Source organism: Hippoglossus hippoglossus, chromosome 5 (assembly GCF_009819705.1).
Source record: "Hippoglossus hippoglossus isolate fHipHip1 chromosome 5, fHipHip1.pri, whole genome shotgun sequence".
Lineage (NCBI taxonomy): Eukaryota > Metazoa > Chordata > Actinopteri > Pleuronectiformes > Pleuronectidae > Hippoglossus > Hippoglossus hippoglossus.
In genome coordinates this window covers 29,980,484-30,003,994 of record NC_047155.1, presented here as the reverse complement: position 1 = coordinate 30,003,994, position 23,511 = coordinate 29,980,484, and the positions used below count along the sequence as shown (strand labels likewise).

General features: G+C 39.6%; 1 protein-coding gene across 7 annotated transcripts in view; it reads right to left on the bottom strand.

Moving 5' to 3' along the window:
* Window positions 1–23,511, bottom strand: part of nfasca (neurofascin homolog (chicken) a) — a 121,690-nt gene that overhangs the window by 58,869 nt on the left and 39,310 nt on the right. For 6 of the 7 annotated variants that reach the window (XR_004613979.1, XM_034586790.1, XM_034586796.1 and 3 more), the window contains exon 2: window positions 2,121–2,180. The exons of the other annotated variant lie outside the window; for it this stretch is intronic. The gene's annotated coding sequence lies outside the window, so the exon portion shown is untranslated. The remainder of the gene's footprint in view (window positions 1–2,120; window positions 2,181–23,511) is intronic. 7 annotated transcript variants of the gene reach the window in all.

Below are 23,511 nucleotides of genomic sequence, written 5' to 3'. Positions count from 1 at the left end.
ACTTTTCAGGCCAAATTTAAAATAAATCAATTAAACTTGTGACTCTGTTTCTTCTAATAGCCCTCACATTTTTTGTATTTCTTAATGGAGGCCTCTTAAAATACAAGAGCTCGAAACATTTCTCACCATCAAATGAACTGTGAAAGCAACCATGATTGGTGTAGCTGAAAGCATGATGAATACAGCTGCAGACACAACAAAGGGTTTGATCTGGGCTAGTTTTATTATTATTTGAATGGGTTCACAGACTCAAAAAAGTAAACTACATCGAGATTTGGTCGCCTCTTTGAAAATAAATTGCATATTACAGAGTTAAAATTCGGGCCTTGTTTCAAAAAGGTGGGTTAATTTAGAAATAGGTCTTTCATGTGTTTTCTCTTTGTCTTTGCAGAAAGAGCATTCATATTAAGCTCTGCCCATCTGCCCATCCCCAACACACTTCACATTAACACTTGCGCAATAATTGTACATTTCATTGTTCCCAACATTGTGAGAGTCTCTTTGGATTCTCGAGTGCTAATGGTGTAATTCTGGGTCAAACAGAGAGGGAACAGTGCTATGGGGGTGAAATGACTCTTTGTTCTGCTTTGCATTGGCTAAAGCTGCAGCTGTACCTGTATGTCCTAATTGCAGCTTTCAACTCTCCAAAATTCTGTCACATGATTAAACATACATTATAAATTCTTACTTGTCAACCTACCACCAAATATAGAGATTTTGTGAATCAGCATTTGTTTAATTGACAGATGCACAAAAGATCCAGCAAATGGGGTGTTTTTTTGCAGATGATGTGTAATGATCCTTATCTATCCCTAAAATAATGCTTTACTGTCATAAAACTCTCCTCGATCAAGGCTGAATACCTTGCACTAGGATCACCATTTACTATGACGTGGACAATTCTTCAATAAATCACAATTTGTCTCATAGGGCTTAACAAGGTGTGACATCCTCTACCCTTAACCCTCATCAAGATATCTTAATTATAGGATACACAGTGAACTGGAGGAGCCATGAGCCATGAATCAATCTTTCTGCTTTATTTTCAACTTATATATGAAATATCCTAATATTAACATTACATGACTTACATGACATTTACACTCACATTACATCCCCCTTCTTTCACATTATAGCCTTCTGTTTATTCACTGCATATGTTATAAACAGACACTACTCCAAGTTAGCTTAATAATAAGGCAGGCAAGTAAGTGAGTTAAGGTGTTTTTTCTACTTATTGTCTCAACATGTTATACAACCTTTATTTGAAAACAAATCTAACTATTTGCAGAGGACCACCATAATCAGTGAACTATCCAATTTCTGTAACTGCAAATGGTTGCTCTAAATACTAAACCTGGTTATTTCTCTGGACTATTTTTTATTTTTTTTTATCTCAGTAGTAATACTGGAGGCTATAACACATGAACTACCCCCTCAACCATTCTGCTGACCTCCATATATACCCCCAATCCAGAATCACCAATTTTCCTCTACAAAGAACCCGAAATAGCCCTCCACCCGTCGTACTCAATTATCATCAACCACAGAAATGGAATGACTAACACACACATAAATAAATACTGTAGGTACAAGTTGCCAGCAGCTGCAGCTGCTGCACTCACGGCAACCACCTTTATGGCCTAACCCCTACCTGTAACCTTCCCCTCATCACCCATCATTTGTCAGTGAATAATCACCGTGTGCCATAATCAGTCAAGCAGTAATACTGCAGCAACAGAGAGAAAATAAATAAGAAATCTGGAAGTCACTTTCCCCTAAAGTGTGTAAGCAAAGCACAGGAGAACCAAGTAACACTGATGGTCAAGCAGGTTGTTAAATTAGTCTGAATTTAGATATTCATAAGCATATATTAAGTCTCTCAACTGTTATCAGGTAACCTTAAATCAAATTAACCTAAATCTTCCCACATAAAAATCTGAACCTTTTTAATCAGTTCAATTCAATTTTTATAACTGTTTTACTGAGGTGGACCAGCAACATTTAAAGAAGGATATTCACAATGATATTGAACCCTCTTTTACCATAGACAGATGCTTGAGGAATAAGTAAGAATTGGTGCGTAAGGTTTGCAGTAAATGTATAATACACTGACCTACGTACGCGTGTGGACACGTATTCTGTCTGTCCACCCACTTTGTTTCGACCACTTAGCAGACCTGATGGAAAAGAGGGAAAAAAAATTATAACCTCATGAATTACGTTAAGCCAACATATGAAAAATCAGTTTCAAAAGAGGTCTGGGATCAGTGCACATATTTAAGTATTCTAAAGAAGCACTATGTGTATCACAAGGTTGTGTGTCATGAAGAATGCACCACTCAACAGGCCATGGTAAATAATGAATATTTTTATAGCTAAAAGGTTCAGAACTCTGAAGGGAAGCCTTGAGTCTGATGTGCTGACTGCTAATAAGTCTTTGTCAGCCTGAGCACAGGAAGATGCAGAAGATGCAGACGATACAGTCGAGCAGACACACACACACACACACACACACACACACACACACACACACACACACACACACACATATACACACACACACACACACACACACACACACACATATATACACACACACACACACACACACACACACACACACACACACACACACATATACACACACACAGACACACACACATGCCTCAGGACTGTCTGCATTAGTGTTGTTCTCCAACTGTGTGTTTGTGCTATCAAAGAGCTTGTCTGTGCACCAGCCGCTGCCCTTAGGATCACAGGATGCTCTTTCTTGTTGTCCTTCTTACTGCTGTTGTTGATGCTGCACACACTCACACATCCCCAGTCAGCTCACACTTTAACACAGTCTGCCTTTAGGACTGGAGGTAATGCCTCTATGGAAGTAGAAACATAAATCACTAGAACCTGACCAATATCGATTTTTGTGGGCTGATTGCCTATGCTGATATTAGGGAGTAAAACATTTCTGATACCAATACAGGGTTTTTCCTGTCCCAAAATTAGGGGTGGTCTTTATCATTCATGCTGCACACTGCCAACGGAATCTAGCCATTTTCTAAAGAGCGGGCTTATGTGTGTGTGTGTGTGTGTGTGTGTGTGTGTGTGTGTGTGTGTGTGTGTGTGTGTGTGTGTGTGTGTGTGTGTGTGTGTGTGTGTGCATGTGTGTGTGTGTGTGCTCCCAGACAGCGCACACACACACACACAGGCCCCGGGGCTCCGCCCCCTCGCCCCCGCTCACTCGCTCAGAGACACACACAGTGAGATCAGAGCTCGTTCACGTGAAGCTGCTTCTTAACAGTGGAAACAGTGAAACACAGAGTTTCTCTGGTCTCAGCTGCTCAGAGATCAGCGCTGCAGCTTCTTGATCAGAGCAGAAGCTGCAGTTGGTTTGTACTGAGCTTCAGTGTCTGTGTCTGCCTCCAGACTGACCTGCTTTTACTTTTAGTCTTAATATTTCGTCAACTAAAATATGCGTCACATCCTCTTACGTCTGCGGCCCGGTGCTTTTCCCTGCAGGTGGCTAATCTTGAGTGTCAGACCCCCGGCCTCGGTAGGCTAACTATGGATAAATCTCCAAAAAGAAAAGTCTGGGAGGAAAATAGAGAGTTTAATTCTGCGTGGACAGAATGTTCTACTCTTCATAAGAGTTTGGTGTTTTCCTTTGTTGTAACAGGTAAAAATAGCAATAAAATGTCAACAGTTTTCTTTATTGTCATTCTATAATTTCATAAATGCAACAAACTATAGTTTTTATATATATAGTATAACTATGTATAAAACTTTATAATCTGTGTTATCAAATATGTTTTGCTGCTCCAGACAAATTTTATTTGGGGGAAGAGGGCGCAAAATGGCTCTTTTGTTAGTAAAGGTTGCCGACCCCTGGTCTAGGTTTACAAATTCTGAGTTGAGTCTGAGTTTACACTTACACACACAGTTTGTGTGTGTAAGTGTGTCAGCGAAAGAGATAGAGAAATGAGCAGCGGCGTCATTGTGTGTGTGTGTGTGGGCTGGTACCTTTCCCTCAAGTTGTGGGACTATCATACAGAAACTACGAAATTATGATATAGTAATCAACCGCTTAGTGATGAATTTAGCCTGGGAAAAAACGTGATCAGTATCAGTTGTTACCACTCAACTAGAATTTTGTTGGGAGGCGGAAGATAATTTGACGGAGGAGGCCACCTCGCAATTCTCTATGCAGGAAAACCCTGCAATATATCGGACAAAAATATTATATAAAAAAAAAATATTATCAAAATGTAAACATAAAAAAAAAAGATCAATGATTCCTAAGATGTCGTTATCAAACTCAAACAAGTTAGAAGGTCCATCATCATTAGCACAGCCATGCTATAATGTGTGTTCAGACTGTATGGTAATAGTAGCCGTGGTGCCTCTGGTTTAACAGCACCGTGGTGGACAGTGACAAGTCTTTCCAGTGTTTGTGTCTCTGAAAGATGTCACAGCACAGAAAGGGGTGAGAGTATTGTGTCCTGTCTACTAAGTGTTTACATCACTGCTGATCGCAGCTGGAGTCAATGGATTCATAGGAAAACTAACAGGGACTAATGCACGTTAAAGTGCACCTAAACTGGCTACTGGCTATATCTAAGCTCTGATCACAACACACTGCCCAGAATGAAATAATTCTATTATATCTTTGCACAGGCTGCTTAATTAAAAAAAAAATGACATGTCAAGTTTTGATCAAAAATAAAAGCTCTAGCAGTTAAAAAGATTGACATTTTTTTTGTTAACATGCAGTCTGGTGGTACTGCTGATATTGTTGCTGTTTCATTTGATTACATTTCTCAGCAATTTATTTTGTATAACACAAGTACACTCTTATTATGACAAGATGTATAAGACAAACAGGCTATTTTGGTCTCAGTAATCCATTTGTGATGAAGCTCAATCAATCAATGGACATGCTATTAGTTTATAAGTACTCTTGCACTGAGGTTTCCAGATAGTATTAGCCGCTGGAAGAAGCCGCTTATGCTGACTCACATGCAAGAAAGCTCTCAATTCCTGCATTAGCTTGGACAGTGAGCATAGCACAGATGTAGGTGAGGGAGCTTGGTAGTGTGTAACAGAGCAGTGAGAGTTAAATAGTCTGAATTTATATAGCGTTTTTCTAGTCTTGATGACCACTCAAAGCACTTTACAGTACAGTTTATTAGGGTTTGAGGCCTGAAGGGCCAAAACCCTATTGATTTTGCTGCGGTTTGTTATAATTAAAAATATTTGTAGTCTGCTGCTTCGGCTCAAATTCCGGTGAGCTGGAATGAGCTAAAACATGAAACTTGCCACAATAACTGGAATTGATGTGCATCAACTATCGCTGAAATATGAGCTCAATCGGCCACATGGTGGCGCTGTAATTAGGCCTCGAAAAGACACATTTTGACAAGCCACGCCCCTCACACCCTAAGTCTGATTGACTTAAAATGCAAGACACAAGTCCAGCTCAATGTGTTCTACAAAAAGCCTCTAGGACCATAAAAGTCTGTCATGAATCTTCTTTGCAAATTTGCATCCTATCAACACCAAATTTGGTACACAGCACTGTGAGACTAAGATACACATTTCTTTTATAAATAACCGCCATTAGCCAAAAACGTTTCGCAAATGTTATGTGGTAAACATGTCAGAACCAGACTGGGTCCATGCTTAACAGGACATTGGCCATAACTCATCTACATTTGGTTCAATCATCATCAAACTTGGTAGATATGTTTGAATAGTGTCCGGAAACAGGCAGAGCAAAGCAGTTTGAGTTCTGCCGATAGGGGGCGCTAAAATCTCCAGAAATCTATAGCGCAGTAACCACTAAACCAAATTTCACCAAATTTGATATGAATGCTCTAAAGGCAACTACAAACTAACATCTAAATTGCCGAATTGACATAATTTAGTCTAGAAACATAAAAATTGGTACAACTATTGGGAAAGTAATGCCCAAGAAATTCGAGTCCAATCGGCCACATGGTAGCGCTATTACATTTGACCCTCACACAGTTTGTTTGATTGACTTGAAATTTCACACGCAAGTCCAGCTCAATGTGTTCTACAAAAAAGCCTCTTCGACCATAACTGTCCGCCATGATGGATTTTTGGTAATTTGCATAAAATTTAAATCTCCTTTTTTTTAAATTATCAGGATTGGTCAAAAATCACTAATAATAATAAACTTTTGCTAAGGGCGGGGCTTAGAGGGAAATTGGCCATAACTCTTTAAATATTTGAAGCTGTGAAACTATATGTGAAACTATTCAAATCTGTTTATATCGTATTGAATGCACATGGAAGTTGCTTTGGATGAAAGTATCAGTTAAATGACATGTAAGGTAATGTGCTGCTTCCTTCTATTAAGCGAATTAAGGCTTGAACCTGCTATAATTGCCATTTACCCATTCACACATTCATACCATGCATCTATGGGCAGCACTTTTTCTATGAGGGGCAAGATAACCCACAAGATAGTGGTGGGTTTAATATCTTGCCAAGCACACTTCAGCATGCATGTGGGGAAGATTGGGATCGAAACCGCCGACTTCTGGTTAGAGGACGACCTCTCTAGCCTCTCATCCACAGCCGACCCAGTGGTTGGATTTCCACTATCATGCTAGAACTAGCGTGATTTCCAGAACTTACTATTATAGCTTTAACACGATCTGATGACTAAAGCATTCATCCAATATTTGTTAAAGCTATACAGTATATGCCTTTTAAGTACATTATGGCACATATTGAACATCTGGGGGTGAATTGTTGAACTAGGTTAAGTGCTTTGCCAAAGGGTATGGTAGTATGCCCTACTTAGGGAAATGTGTATGTGAAGAAGGCTGCAGTGCTATGTATACAGTGCTCTCCTTGCTATCTTGTTTGACAGCTTCAAATCAAATCAAATTTTCTTAGACCATATAGCCCATATTCACAGATCACAATTTGCCTCAAAACGCTTAACAATCTGTACAAGGTGTGACATCCTCTGTCTTTCACCCAGCTTCCCCCGACAGCAAAGTCTCTCAATCTAAACTAACCTAACCAGCAGCAGAAACACACCAAAAAACAACTAATTTCAGGCTGCTTTTGATGGGTTAGAATAATTCGTGTGTATGACTAAAATGTCCATTTGCCTTTGTATACAGCCTCAGTTTCTGCACATTCCACATTATTTTGTATTAGTTTCTAGCCTGTGTAAACGTTCCCATATTATTCACGATGATCATGTCATGTTTGGTCTGAAATGGTGCCATATGCCAATCAGGAATTAGGGTTAACACCTTCAAGGGATAAATGTGCAATGTTATAAAAAACACTCTTTTTGACATCCACAGCATGTATGATCAGCGTCTTTAGCTTTTTCCTCAGGACTGGTCTGTTTATGTACCAGCGTGCATGACTGTCATTAATTGTTAAAAATAAGTTAACTTTTTTCAGTCTTTCAGCTGATGTAACTCACTATTTTCTTTTTCTAATTAAATTATCATTATGAAGGATCAAGAAATTAAGTCTAAATTAGTGAGATGAAATATGCACATGAAATGTAGGGACAGTGAAGAGACAGATGCAACTTAATGATAGTGACAAAGGTGCTTGTCATTATATCTGATGGCAAATATACACAAAGAAAGGCACTTATGCAACTTTATCTATTCAATGAACAATATTCACATTATTATCAATTCATATTTACAGCATCTGTTCAGTGCACAATATTTAGCTTCAGTTCAACACTATGTTTTGCAGAGGAGCTGCTACTGCAGCACAATGTTTTTTAAATGGGCTTGAACTTGAATATGGCCATAAATGTGACTATTTCCTTGTATGAAAGTTAGTCCCTTGTACTCAAATAAGTACAATACAGTATGAAGCCGTGCATATTCTGCTCCTGCAAATATTTCACAATAAAATCTCCTTTTTAAACAAAAGAATGGATTCCGTCAACAGAAACGCTGGAGTGCTTTTATTTTGAAACGCCTACAGAAAGTGTTGCAATCATTTATGTATGTAACATAATTTCAACAGATAAACATTAAAACTCAGCTGAAAGATAATTTTCTCTGTTTATTCTTCTGTAAAATACAATGTTTATCTGTCTGTGACACAAACGTATTTACAACACTGGCCGAACCCGTTTCAAAGTAAAAGCACTCCAGCGTTTCACTTTCTGAATCCATTCATCTTCTAACGGGGGTTTGATTGTTATCGACAGACTGGAAGATGCGCGTCTTCCTACCGTAGTTTCCTGGTGTTTAGTTTAGTACATAAACTGACTTGTTATGAAGGCAATGCAGTAGATAAACCAGCAGCTCCGCCACCAGCAGCGGACCCTCTGCCGTGTAAACAACCGACACACAGCTGGTCTGCGGCGAAACCGCAGCCAGTGAGTCCAGAGAGTTCGGGGATCGACAGTGAAGACTGCGAGATCGACTGGTAGATCGCGATCGACAGTATCTTGCCCAAGGACACTTCGGCATGCAGGTGGGGAAGAGTGGGATCGAGCTACTGATCTTATGGTTAGAGGACGACCGCTCTAACCCCTTAGCCACAGCCGCCCCTTTGTGAGAGAAAGCAAGTATATTGACAGCCTATCATTGAGTCATGTCCACTGAAGCACCAAGTACTTAAGTACTGAACAAAATTTGGTCTAAGAATGCTTACAGTACATTAGTCATGTTCTTTTAATTGATGTTAAGGTTTAAATATAATGAATTTCTGTCAAATGACTTTGCAGAATCAGAGATTATATGTCACTACAATTAGAATTTACTGTACAGATTAACAGTGGACTGCTATATGCATTGAGACAAATATATTGTGTAAATGTTGTATTCTACTTAGTCATCTCTACTCATTACAGGATATGTTTTTGTAAATGTGGCCTTCTTGAGAATTCTGTTACAAGAATGATGTTGAACACTTTACATAATATGTGCCAAATTCACGGAGTGTTCCTTTATTAACAATATAACACACAATAGAAGTCTATACTGAATGTGTGAAGTGAATACAAAATTACTGATGTCGATCAAATACAAACCATTTTAGCTGTGTGTTTGTGTGTGGTGCTGGTGGTGGGGGTAGGGGGGTACTTTGATGTCCAGTCTATCACCTAGTATTCCCTGCCGATTTACTATAACGGGTCTAACACTTAACAATTCACTAATGTCTATCCCTGAGGTGTGTGTGCGGGGGTGCGTGTGCTTGTGTATCCCCAATCCCTCCAACCATGGCCTTTGAACCCAGTGTATTACACAAGAATGTCATGGGTCATATGCTAAAAAGGTTTGAGCAGATGGGATAATTGGGAAATGTGTGGGAGGTGTTGGGTTCATGTATGTGTCTAAAGCATAATAAGAACTATTTGTGATTCCAATGTCAGTATTCACTAAAGCATAGCAATATTTTGAAAATGTTGTTTCTCACTTCCTTTTTTATTATTTTAATCATGTGACCAAAAAATAATTAGCTTTTAGTTTGTTTTGTATTTGGTCTGTTCAAAAGAACACAGTGTACAATGCAGAAGTGCTGATATCCTGGTCTGTGTCACTGCTGTAAGATGCCCTGGTCTGTGTCACTGCTGTCAGATGTCCTGGTCTGTCTCACTGCTGTCAGATGTCCTGGTCTGTCTCATTGCTGTCAATTGTCCTAGTCTCTCTTACTGCTGTAAGATGTCCTGGTCTGCCTCACGGCTGTAAGATGTCCTGGCCTGCATGTGTCACTGCTGTAAGATATCCTTGTCTGTCTCATTGCTGTCAATTGTCCTGGCCTGTCTCACTGCTGTCAGATGTCCTGGTCTATCTCACTGCTGTAAGATGTCCTGCTCTGTCTCACGGCTATAAGATGTCCTGCTCTGTCTCACGGCTGTCATATACCATAATTACCCTCACATATTCTGGTCCACCTTTAACATCTGCTGCCAAACATACCTATAACAGGATGGTAAGTTACATTGTAACCTTTGGACCTCTACTTGCCTATGTGTGAAAGTCAGCATAAACGACTGTCAAAAAAATTTCAAATCTGAGCTTTATAAAGATTAATGTTAAGACAGGGCTGTTGTATTGTAATAAAGTGGCCTGGGAGTTGAAGTAAAACTATAAAAATCTGGCTGTTAGCTACAGAAGTGTAACCAAATGAATTCCTTTACTGAGCCTTTAGATGCACATCATTGCCTTTTTCATGAATTAAGATTAAATGCATTAAGGAAGGCAAAGAGGAAATTGACGATTGAAATAGCTCTATCACACTAACTGTTGAGGTAGAATGTTAGGTGCAATTTAAAGCTGAGGAAAACACTTAGATATATATATATATATTTTTTTTTTCTACTGTTTCATCTGGGTGTAACACTAAATTCTATTTTTTGTAATTTGTAGAAGCTCTTGGCTCTATAATGTTTAAGTTACTGTAAAATTGCATCTGTCCAGGTTATAAATCTCACACATAACCCACGTTTAGTTACAATGCAGCACCAAAATGTGTGTGTTTAGACTATTACTGGGCTCTTCTATTGTACATCTACAGACATTGTGTAAAATGAACCCTCCTTTCTTCTACAAAGCCCTGCTCAATTAACTCTCAGCCCCTCAATGGAACACGAACAGGGACAAAACAAAGCAGTGTCAAATTGCAGACCCAGTCTTGTGCACCAAGCTCAACCTCCAGGGAAGGTAAGATGGAGGGAACGAGGATAGAAAATTGAGAGGGTGGAGGGTGAATGTGTGGTTGCCAGGCAATACATGTGTGTTTGTGGATGTCATTCTTGGTGGGGGCTGCAGTTCGATGTTGCAGAATGACCTACTTTTAATCGAAAGAGAGAGAAAGAGCGAATAGAAATAGAGAGTAGGGATCAGCAAAGTGGAGATGCAGTGGAAAATAAACAGGTTCAGTGATTTTATTCATTAAGAGAAAATAAAAGAAAGGAGCATGGGGAAAGACAGAGATGTACAGGGAGAAAGAGAGGTGAAAGAGACTGAAAAAGATATCCCTGAGGGTCAAGCAAGAAAGAGATGAAAATAAAGAAACAACGGAGAGCTGTAAAAGGGGGAGGTGTGTGTGTGTGTGTGTGTGTGTGTGTGTGTGCGTGTGTGTGTGTGTCAATCTATAGTTATGAGAGACAATTTTGGTTCAATACCATCATTGTGAGGACATTTTGATGTGAGGACCAGCCAAAACAAAATGTCCTCACAAACTCAGAGGGCTGTTTCTTGGTGTGTGTGTGTGTGTGTGTGTGTGTGTGTGTGTGTGTGTGTGTGTGTGTGTGTGTGTGTGTGTGTGTGTGTGTGTGTGTGTGTGTGTGTGTGCCCTGAAGATCAATTCCAGATAAATCATCCGAGTTCCTGGAGTGATGTCAGTTGAAACACTTCCTGTGTCCACACAGCCTCTTTTATGAGACTTCTTAATAAATTATGACTGCCACCTGCAGCAATAGGAATACATACCCACAAATGCATGTCAGAATTGCAAAAAAAATGGAATCAATGAGTAGCATTTTTACCTCTTAACCACAACTGAAATTATTAATATGTAGGGCTCCGGTTTGCTGGATCAAACACCTTAATATTATTAGTTACACATGTTAACTAATTAACTAGTTACACATGTGCTTATCTCTGTACCAAGTCAAACTGACCACCATTAAACAGTATTACACTTTCTAGTGACAGTTCCACAGTGGTGTGAGGCATTGAAGGACAGCAGGAATTGAGCCAATTGCAGAAATACGTGTCAATCGTCATATCCATCATGTCAAGGCAGATGGCCGCCCACATTGAGTCTGGTTCTGTCAGAGTTTTTTCTCTCCAAAAAAATTGAATTATATTTCAGATTTTATTGAAAGACCACTCTCAAACATGAACTCTGTATCAGTCTAACTATTATCAGCAGTATGTATTTCATATGATGCTTAGATGGTGAACATATCCACAGTGAATGGTCTGTATTACATAGCACTTTTCTAGTCTTGATGACCACTCAAGTGCTTTACAGTACAGTTTTTGCCATTCACCAATTTACACACAATGGCACAGCCATCAAGAAATTTGGGGTTCGGTACTGGGGAAGACTGGGATTGAACGGCCAACCTTATGGTTAGAGGACGACCCACTCCACACCCTGAGCTACAGCCACCCGACACACAAAGCAAAAATGTCTTCATGTAGATGCACAAAAACAAGTCACAAACAAGCAGAGCACACAGCAAGACCAAATCCTATGCAGATCTTGCAGGACTTCGAACTAAGGAGAGTTCAACATATCTGATGAGGAAATACAAGCGATGGGGGGACCCCAACCAGTTCATTACTCCCTGTCAGTTTCTACCCATCACACCCACAAAGACAGGATTGAGGCAGGCAGACAGAGAGATGGAGGTGGGGGGAGGCGAGGCAAGATGGGAGACAGTTACAGATGTAGACAGAGAGATATCAGCAGACAAGACCAGAGAATACAAAAACAACACAGATGATGTGGTGTCACAGAATTTGACTCATACGCCTGAACAATCTGCACATGGTGTGACATCCTCTGTCTTTAACCCTCGACTAGGATGAGAAAACTACAAAAACGCAGAGGAGAGGAAGGGGAAAGAAAAAGAAATGTGGTACTGAGAGAGAGGAAAAGGGCCATAACACAAATACCAGGATGTAAAGAAAAAACTGAGAGGAGATGGTAAGAAGAAAGAAGGGGTCGAAAAATGGCAGATGTTTACTTCACAAATCAACAAAGAAGGTTAACCTCTCTTCCTATGTCCTTCATCTGAAATATTGAAGACCTCCCACTTGCAGCCAAATCACACTAAAGACTTCCCCTTACACCTTCTTATTGACATCATGAATTCATGACATACAAAGAGGCCATTTAGTGATCCCTCCAGGCACACTGCTCAGTCAAAAACCACACCCACCCGCTGGGAGCTGGCAGCCTCTCAAATACGTTCAGCACTATACATGGTTTTCCAGTATGTTATCCCAAAAAACAACAAAAGGACCATGTTGAATCCACCAGTCCAAATATAGAACGTGATTTAATGAATGTGTTCAAAGTCACATTTCTATGTTCTTTCATTGTTACATATTTTGTTGACATTAAACATGTTCATTAGCCTACATTGTAAAGTATTTAGCTTGGAATCCACATAACCGACTATAAGACAGCAGTGTTGGTGAATCAGTGAGCCGGCACTGTAGCAGACAAGATGGCAGGTTAAATAAATGTTAGGTCTTGTCCTAGGGCTCAGCCAGAGGCTTATGACAGTAACACTGCCACTCTGCTCCACTGAAGATGGCTTATTAAGGCTAAATCCTGAACGCAGCATGTCTATCTGTTCGTGTGTGTGTATGTGTGTGTGTGTTTGATGCTGCAAATGATTTGAACAATTCTGTGAATTTCACAACCCATTCATTGTTTAAGGAATATTGTAAAAGAAATGACAAACTGCTGCCTGTAATAAGATAGCTTTGGTATCAAATTAGTTTTACTTTAAGGTTAGGAAATTGGTCGTAAAAGACGGGCCCTTACTTGTACCATAATACAAAACTGTGTGTGTGTGTGTGTGTGTGTTTCCAGAGGTAATGTTCCTTTGTGCCAGCCAAAATAAATGAATGCTGTCTGCCCCCCATCCTCTCTATCTCTCTCTTCCCTCTGCCTTTGTTGTCTTTGCCAAAATGATCTCCTCATATTTGTCTGTTGTTTGTCTCGCAATAAGAACCTTAACCAATAGTCAGTTTTTCACTCGCTTTCAGTCTTTCATTCATTGCACTTGTAATCTGTTATCCATCCTGATTTTTCTATCAATCCAGCCATCCTCTTCCTCCATGCCTGTGGTGATGTCAGGCAACCTGCCACCTTACTAGTACATCTGGATCTCACTTTGTGCTCCTTCTTCAACCATCCATTCCTCCAGCAACTCCCCCAGCCCCTACCCACATACCCCCACCCTAGCTCCCTTTTGCTCCATCCCTCCTCCTTTCCTTCACCTCCTTTGGTCGTCGACCAATGAGAAAAGTCCCTGGTCACCAGGGTTCCTTAGCAACAGCCTCACAAGAGGAAAGATGGAGGAAGGAGGTGGGGGAGGAAGAAGAGAGATAGGATTGGGGGGGGGGGGGAGTGGGAGGCTGAAAGTGTGTTTGCCATTATCAAAGCCTTGCATCTGAGGAGTGTGTGTGTGTGTGTGTGTATGTGTGTGTGTGTGTGTGTGTGTGTGTGTGTGTGTGTGTGTGTGTGTGTGTGTGTGTGTGTGTGTGTGCGTGCATGTATCCTTGACCTGACTGAGGTCCATCAAAAATACCCCACAGTCACACTTCAAAGCCCGGCTAATACTATGTCTTAATCTCGCTGTACACAAAAACGAAATCCTTCTCAATTAAGAGCCAGTGTTTATATTTTATATTTTAATGAATTTACAGAAACAAAAACGCCTGACAGCAAAGTCAAAGATGGGTATGAAAAACATGCAGACTAGGTTGTTGTAAGCTCCCATGTGACTGATGAGGGAGAGAATGAATAAACATGAGAGTAGCATGGTGTTTTTTCTAGCACAGACACTCATACGCTGTGTCCCTTTGGTTGTGCTTTTAAGCATCTGCACAGGCAATTACTGACCTAAGCCTTTCACTCAGAATGGAGACACTGGGGAAAGACTCATGTCAGATAATCACTATATACTTATATAAGTGATTATAGATGGAAGCAGATAAATAACACAAGAATGATGTAAACATACAATCCGACTCAGAAAGACTGAGAGTTAGACTTAAGTTACATCAAGTTTGTGTTTTGTGTTAATAGTACCTAGTCAACACTTTATACATCACAAAGAAAGCTGCAACCAGCAATAACTCTAGAGTTGGGTACTGAAATCAAATGCCAATCGGGCACCGGTTCCTAGGCGGCGATACATATCATGGCGCAGATTTCAGGGGACCTAATTTTGATGCCTGAACTCTGTGTTGAAATAGTTACCCTACTTACTGGCAACATAAACATTACCACTCGTATCTAGTTAACTCTGGTGACAACAAACTCTTCGCACAGTTAGCTAGTGGCTACATTACACTTGAGTTGAGACGAGAAAATGTCTAAAACTAAACGATCGAAAGTGTGGCTGTATTTCATGTGAAAGGATTCCGTCACTGGCGTGTGAAGCAAATGTCCGAGCAATAGCTGAGGGCGGAGCAGCGACCTGGGAGCTACTCCTGAGCAGCCGAGCAGCCGAGCAGCAGCTTGCGGAGTTGGTGGCGTAATGTACCATGTTGTTTGGGATCCACCAGTAAACTGTAGGAAGAAGGAAGCCGAAGAAGGAACGGTGGAAGTCAACTAACTTAATGAAGCACCTGGCGATGTATGGAAGCAGAGGGATGCTGCAGGTTTAACTGCTTGTGTGATTCCATGTCAAACACATCAGTGGGCAGTGTGAGCATCCCTGGCCCCAGTGGTGGGGAGAGATGCTGTATTAAGCACTGAAACCATTGTTAAATTATTGTTGTTGGGTTAAGTTTTATTATGTGATATTGTTATGTAAATTTGTTGAGAGTTTTGCACGAATGTATATTAGTAGATTTGAGTAAACTTAAAAAAATACCCAACCCTAATCAACACAGGACAAGCAAACAGACCATTCCAAACAGGCACGTTTAGAATGGCCAATGAACTAGTTCAGACTAAAAGAAGTGGTGTCTCAGAAACAACCGTAGCAGTTTGTCTTTTTTATCCCACCTCAGCAGCACCCAGGCTAAGCTCCCTTTGTTCAAATTAGAATTAAGTTATGTAGCACTGATGCTTAATTAAAGGAAAACTTTGATATTATAGGAAACATGCTGACTAACTTTCGTTTTGACAGTTAGCCTAGATGAGCAGACTGATGCCGTTTACATCTGTCACTACAATATAAGGGTATAGCCGGAAACCTGGTTAGTTCAGCTTAACATAAAGATTGTAGAAAGGATGACAAGGTTAGGGTTTGTCTAAGGTAAAAACATCTGCCTACCAAATAAACACCGGCCATATTTCAACAATGCCATCTTAACTCATGTGAACCAAAGTTCATGAATAGAACACAGAAAAGATGCAGGAAGGTACTGCACCCAGCAAAGAAATAGCTCCTGATTAACTGTATGTGATTAAATAACAATATGATGTTAATACTGAAATACTATTTCATTTCAGAAAAACAAGACAACTCACACCTGACTTCTTCTGACAAACACATGGCACATACATATAATAATGTGGTGTGCATGTGTGTGATTCCTCAGTGGACTACTGGGGTTATGTGTGGGGCTTTCATTAAAATGTCATGAAAAGGCAGCTGTATATATGTATATATATATATATATATATATATATATATATATATATATATATATATATATATATATATAGTACAGAAGGCCTCAGCAGCTAGGCTTCTTACTGGTTTTAACAGATGACATCACAACACCCCAATCCTTGCTTCTCTCCATTGGCTCCATGTCCATTCATAAGATTTTACTGATCACTTATATTGCCGGGTGTCTGGCCCCAAGCCACATCACAGACATGTAGACCTCTAATGTGCCTGTTCACAGCCTTAGATCCTCAGGTGGAGCTCTGCTGGCTGTTCCAAAGTCGAAGCTGAAAACTAAAGGTGGCTTTTGCCCTTTGCATTTGCTGTCGAAGCACTTTGTAAACTCTGTTTTTGAAGGTACTATATAAATAACGTTTATAATGGTTATTATTATTATCATACTGTATATCACATATTTACAGGTTAACGCAACTAAAAAAGACTTTGTGAAACATGCATATCACATGTGAATTAATAAGATAGGAGATGGAGGACAGGGGGGGTTTCACTGTGTCTCTTAAGTTGGACACACACACTTCTCAATGGACTTAATATCATTATACAGGTCATACATACCAGAGAATGGACTGGAGGGAGACAAATTTGAGAAAATTGAATTTGGTAGAGGTATAATTATCATAGAACAATTTGAACTGACAGCTGTGTGTGTGTGTGTGTGTGTGTGTGTGTGTGTTCTGTGAGCATGACTACCAGGTCTAATTTGCCATCATGGCCCCATCTGCCACTGGCTAGTTTGTTCTGCAGCATCAAACACACACACACACACACACACACACACACACACACACACACACACACACACACACACACACACACACACACAACAAACAGAGAGAAAACTGACATAACTATAATATAAGGGGAAAGGACAGTGAAAAGAAGGTTATTTTCAAAAATGTTGTCCTTATTGTGCTACTGATATTTGAGTCAATCCTAAAATCAGTCAAAGAAAGGAGGCTGAGGGCTCTCAATCCTGACTGACACATTAGATTAACATGCTGCTGCATAAGTGCACCCTCAATCAAATATCTATGTTATGATCTTAACAAATTCTGACAAAATAAACCCAAACTGTTCATGTCAACAGCGACACTGATAGCTCAGCAATATCAGCATTTGTAATAGGAGAAGTAACAGAAAAGCACAGATGTGTTTATAAAAATGTGGGTGTCTTCTAAAACGTGTGATATCATTTTTCATCAAAATTCTATTCTTGTGATTCAATCAATCAATCAAATTGTATTTGTATAGCCCATATTAACAAATCCCAACAAATGTGTCTCATAGGGCTCCACAAGGTGTGACATCCTCTGCCCTTAATCCTCAACCAGAGTAAGGAAAAACTACCAAAACTAACCAAAACCCCTACTAACAGGAGGGGAAAAAACGTAGAAACCTCAGAGAGAGCCACAAGTGAGGGATCCCTCTCCCAAAACAGACAGAAGTGCAATAGATACCGCGTGTAATGGAGAACATCAGCTATTTACAACATTGATTAGAATAAACAGTATGTGAGTCTGCATTTTGTATATCAAGCAGTCTTCTTGAAAATATTTAGCTGCCAACACGATCAGGATCCACCACCACAATCAGATGACACCATGGTCTACAATTCATGACCTGTTGAAGCTAAGCTGCTACAGAAACAGAGATACAGTTCTCTGTGATACTGCACAAAGCATGGACAACTTTACCAGAACTTCGGATTAAAGTAAGGATAGGATGGGATTTCTGTGATGTTTCTTTAACAAGCTACACTGTGTCTATTTCCTCAAATGAAATATCTTAACCTGCTTTTTTATTTGTAACAAAATAAAAAAGATAAATTCACATTCAGATAAAACAGGAATAGATGCCACAACATATATAATCCTGATCTAATTGTCATATCTGAGTAACTGGAGGATTTAAATGTAAGAAGATATAATATAACCTTCAGTTACACATGGTCACAAATTAAAAGAACCATTTCACAAGTGAGTGGAGCAAAGGCCAGTGGCAAGCTGAGCCCTGAGTCCTAAACAATCAAGAGAGTCACTGAGTGGAAAAATAGCATGTTCAAATTGAGGGCAGCCATCACCACGTTTACTATTCTGGACACATTCTTTAAAGAGGCACATACACGTGTGCACAGAGCTAATTTACGGTGTTACATTGCTGATCTTATGGTAACTGTGTTTCAGTCGCTCTACCACACACATAACATGTCCCACATACCATGTACTGGACTTGCTTTTATTTCTTAAAGATGTTTCACCTCTCGTCCAAGACGCTACTTCAGTTCTAACTGTTAAGTGGGAGGTTTTGGGTCTGTGGGAATTTACCTTGGGTCAGAACTTATGTCAACTTAACTCTTCTCACATTCACAAAATGCATGTGCAAAACACTATGTATAAGCGGCATTTTCAAATGCTAACACGCTGTTTTCAACACTGCTAGAAACAGTCAAAACAGAATGAAGGAACATTTCAGGCATTTCTGAAGAAACCACATTGAAACTTATAGAAAATTTAAGCAAAATATTTACAATAAAATGAAATAATCATTCCAAATACATTGTATTAAAAGCTTCAGCTGAAAAGACCATGTGTTTTAGTCTCATGTCAACAGACACAAGAGGATGGACTGCATCCTTCTGTTAGTGTCTGGGTGTTTAGTCCATAGGGTTAAAAGGCACAGTCTTCACAACACTCCAAGGGCAAGGAACGGCAGAAGAGCAATTTGCTATCATGTCATAACACACTGAAGAAGAATTGACCTGGAGAAATAAGAACAAAAATAGTACTTAAACCCCGTGGCTATCCAAACTGGGCCCACTCATCCAAGAATCATGTTGGATGAGGTGATACACAAGCAAGTCTAAGTCTAGATTTTAAGGGCCAAATCAAAACATAATAAGGTCAAGACCTGAAAAATTGACAGAGAAACCCAACAGTTCCTACAGAAAAGTATCATTTTTAAGAATGGTATCACTCATTATGTTGTGTTACGTGTTGATATTGTGGCGGTGGCTACAAACAAATCAATGTAAGGACACTGAGAAATTAAAAATATGTTTAAAATGTAGCCGGTCACAGACATCAGCTGTTGTGTGTCTGTGTGTGTCCGTGTCAGCGCGAGCACGAGAGAGAGACAAAAGTGAGGGAACAGCATCAGGATGGTCTGAATAGATTAATATATTTAATATTATATATATATATATAATATATATTAAGTGTCAGTTCCTTTGTTAATGATTTATAGAGTTGAAAGAATTGTTGAGAAGGAAATGAATTATATTGGCAAAATAAAAAGACAAAATAGCCCCAAAAAAACAATCAAGGATGGACTCTGCCAACTGTTGGTAATAGACAATATATTCGACCTATTGCCCAACCCTAGTTCTTTTTTTAACCCAAACCACAATCTACTGCCACTTTGTTAAGTGGTGCGAGGAGTCATTCCTCCAACTTAACATTTAAAAAACCAAGGATATGTTCATCGATTTCAGAAAACCTGCCCACACACACAAAACCATGTGACACTTTTTTATCATGCTTTTATTGAGTCTGTTTTATCTTTTTCTTTGGTGTCATGGTTTGGTACCCTGTCTTTAAAGAGGCCCTATACACCAGACAGCTACAGAGGATAGCCAGCTCCATTAGCAATGATGACTCGCATCCTCTACATGGGGGATTTTAACTTCTAGCCTCTGGTCGAAGGTTTACAGTCCCAAGGGGTAAAACAAAACACTACAGAAATAGTTTTGTTCCATCTGCAATTGTTCACTTGAATGGGTTATAGCCAAATTTGCACTTTTGTCCCTATCCAGTTTTCTATTGATAGCAATGCATTTGAGCACTTTTCTCAATGGTTTTTGGGGTCTTGTCTTGTGTCTGTGTGTTTATAATTTTGTACTGTTTTGGATGGATGCCTTCTCTTTTTGTTGCTGCAAAACAAATCTACCTACGGGTACAAATAAAGTAACCTTAACCTTAACCTTACTGCAATCATTCCTGAACCTAACAAAGTCGTTTTTCTGCATAAAACATAAGCAAAGGGTGACCAAAGTGAGAAATTCTCAGTAATCAAATCACACAGATTAGTTTTCTCACAATTCTCAATTTTGCCAATTTAAGGAAGTAGCACATCTGTTCTTACATGGTTTTCTTCTGTCGTCAGTAGATTTACTTAATTATTGTAACTATACAGGTTTAGTTTTGATGGTGATCACAGGAAAACAAGTCAAGAGAATCTTGAGATTACAGAAAACTATTATCTCATTACAAAAGTGATAATATTTCCACTTGAAATATACTAGCACTGAGTAGGACCTGTGATCCAAAGCATCTTCTGCTTATTTCATGTGAGATGGAGCATCAGCAGTGAAGATAATCTTCAGCTTTCAGACAGAATATTTCACGACAGGAACTTTGTTTCTGCTGCATGCAATGTTTTTTCTGCTGGTGAGGGCTTATCCCATGATACCGCATTACATACACACACACACAAACACCCACCCATGCACGCACACACACTTTGAGCCAACAGATTAAGTTGACATGGCAGAGGAGTCATCTCGAGCTAAATATCTCTGATTACATAATATGCAACAGTCTAAGCAACAGAAGAGGGGCAGCACACTGAGGAAAAATATGTTTTCTACTTCAGTACTGATTTTATTCAACAGACCTTATTTTCATGCTAAAAACTACATTAAAATATAAATATAAATGAAAATAGTCAATCTGTGTGTAAAAAGCCTAATACATGGGCCTGAGCTCTTACTACTGAATGTTAGTTGAAATGAAATGATTCCCTGCCTTCATACAACAGACAATCAAACCACTAACATTATGTCTCGTAGTTTTCAATAGTAGTGGAACCAAATGATACTACAATGAGGTGATAATGCAACCATCAAAGCCATTAAAGGTTTGTGATGTGAAAAAATACACCACAAAATCAAAGCATCTAGATACATTCCTCTTGCTATTCTATATATGCTATAATTCCTGTATAAATTGTGATATTATTTGATACTTTCAATCAGAGCAGGAATTTCACTGCAGCCACGACACCCATGGGGATCATCCCCCCTCAAGAATATATGCCTTGCGGCGTTAGTGGCCTTGCACCCCGCCGCTCAGTCCCAGCTGATTTTACTGTTTTCTCTGAATAAAAGATAACCTCAGATGATAAATTATTTTGTGAAATAAACATCTTTTTTATTTCAATGATAACTGGACTATGTATTGAAAATTAAATCATCCTTAGCATTCAAGTTGAATTCATTATTACCGTGGAAGGCAAAGGCCATTCTTAACTATTAAATGTTCAAGTAAACTGAACCAATGTAATGTCAGTAAATTAAATTTGTATGCTTATCTTCTGTGGGAAAATGTCACTGATGTATCCATCAACCACCCTGGCGTCCACAACCTGACTTTGCCCTGAACTACATTAAAGTAAGACTACTAAGATACATTGGCCTGCACATTGGTTCTGTAATATCAAGCCTGAGCCATGGTGTTGAGATGTCTGGTGGAGGCTGCACGTCTTCTCAGATTTTCTTCCTAACACAATGATTGGACTCAGATATATGGCCTTGAGCATTGTTCTATCTAGAAAGAAAAACGTGATGTAACCGATCAGATAGTGACAATTTATTCTAATCTTTTCTCTTTTGCCACAGTGAGCGGGTGAGCAGAGACAGAAAGGGGGATGGGATGGTTAGAATGAGACCTCTTGACCAAATATTTGCAGTGAAAGGCCTGTTGTTGTCCATTAGGGGCTCTCTTTCTCTTTCTTTTTTCTGGCTGCATTAACCTTTTCTCCACAATGCTCCCAAACAAAGGAAGGACTGTATTTGTGTATATCAGAATGTGTGTGAGCTTGACTGTGTGTTCGCGCATGTGTGTAGTGTGTGTCTGTGCGTGTGTGTGAAGTGTGGGTAGTGTGTGTTTGTGTGTAGTGTTCTCCTCCCACTCCTATCAACCCTCTTGCATCCCTGAACAAACACATACTATACTGCACATGAAAAAAGTATTAATGTATTAATGCAATTATCCTCCTACCTGCATATTTCACACACACACACACACACACACACACACACACACACACACACACACACACACACACACACACACACACACACACACACACACTTTTTGAACAAAGGAAAAGATGTTGAATATCCCTTGTATGTTTAAAGGTCCACTGCACAAATTAAGTTAACAACTACCAGCAGATGTTAGGGACATAACTTCAGTTGTGTACCTTAGCGTCATCAAGTGTTTTGGCCTTGTAATCAACGTTAGAAGCCGAACCTGAGGGTACACTTAGACTAAAGGTAAATCCGACTGGCTACTGGCCTGTATGTCAGTTCTATAAAAGCTATTTGGCCTGCTTAGGAGATCAGACATCATTACCTGTATGCCTTTGTTAAACTTAACAACTAATGTCGAAGGCAACAAAGTCAAAAGCTGTCCCATAGGACAAGATGGAGAATATCCCTGTATGTTCTACAGCATTTATACACACATACAAAATAAAAATCAGAGAGCTGTCTCGTAAATGGTTGTAGTGTGTTCTGTGTTTAAACCGCCCTACGTTACAATCACATAGCATCTTCAGACAGCCCTTAATCACGACACACACACACACACACACACATACATGGGTGCCCTTTATCAGATTGAAGTCACTAATTCTTTCCTATAGAGCGACTTCTGGGTCTGCACCATCCACTTAGACTCAATCATAAGGGCTTATGCTCCTTCACAGTCTCTCTTTTGCCCCAAAGGATCGTCATCTGGCAGTGTCATCTCTGCACAAAAGACTGTTTTCATGTGTCATTCCCTGATGATGGAGTAAGCTGCCAAATACTGTCTCTTCACCACTCTCTTCAAAACTTCTACAGGTCTCATCTCTTCTGAGAGCCCCTTCAATCCTAAAAGCTAAATGGACTATACTGGTACTATTATATAGCACTTTTCCAGTTTTATCAATCACTCAAAGTGCTGTACAGTACAAGTTGCATTCACACACACATCATCATACAGCACTTCTACAGAGAGCACTTTTTCTATCAAACCATTCACACATTTCAGTCAGGGGCAAATTTGGGGTTTAGTATCTTGCCCAAGGACTCTTCAGAAAGGAGA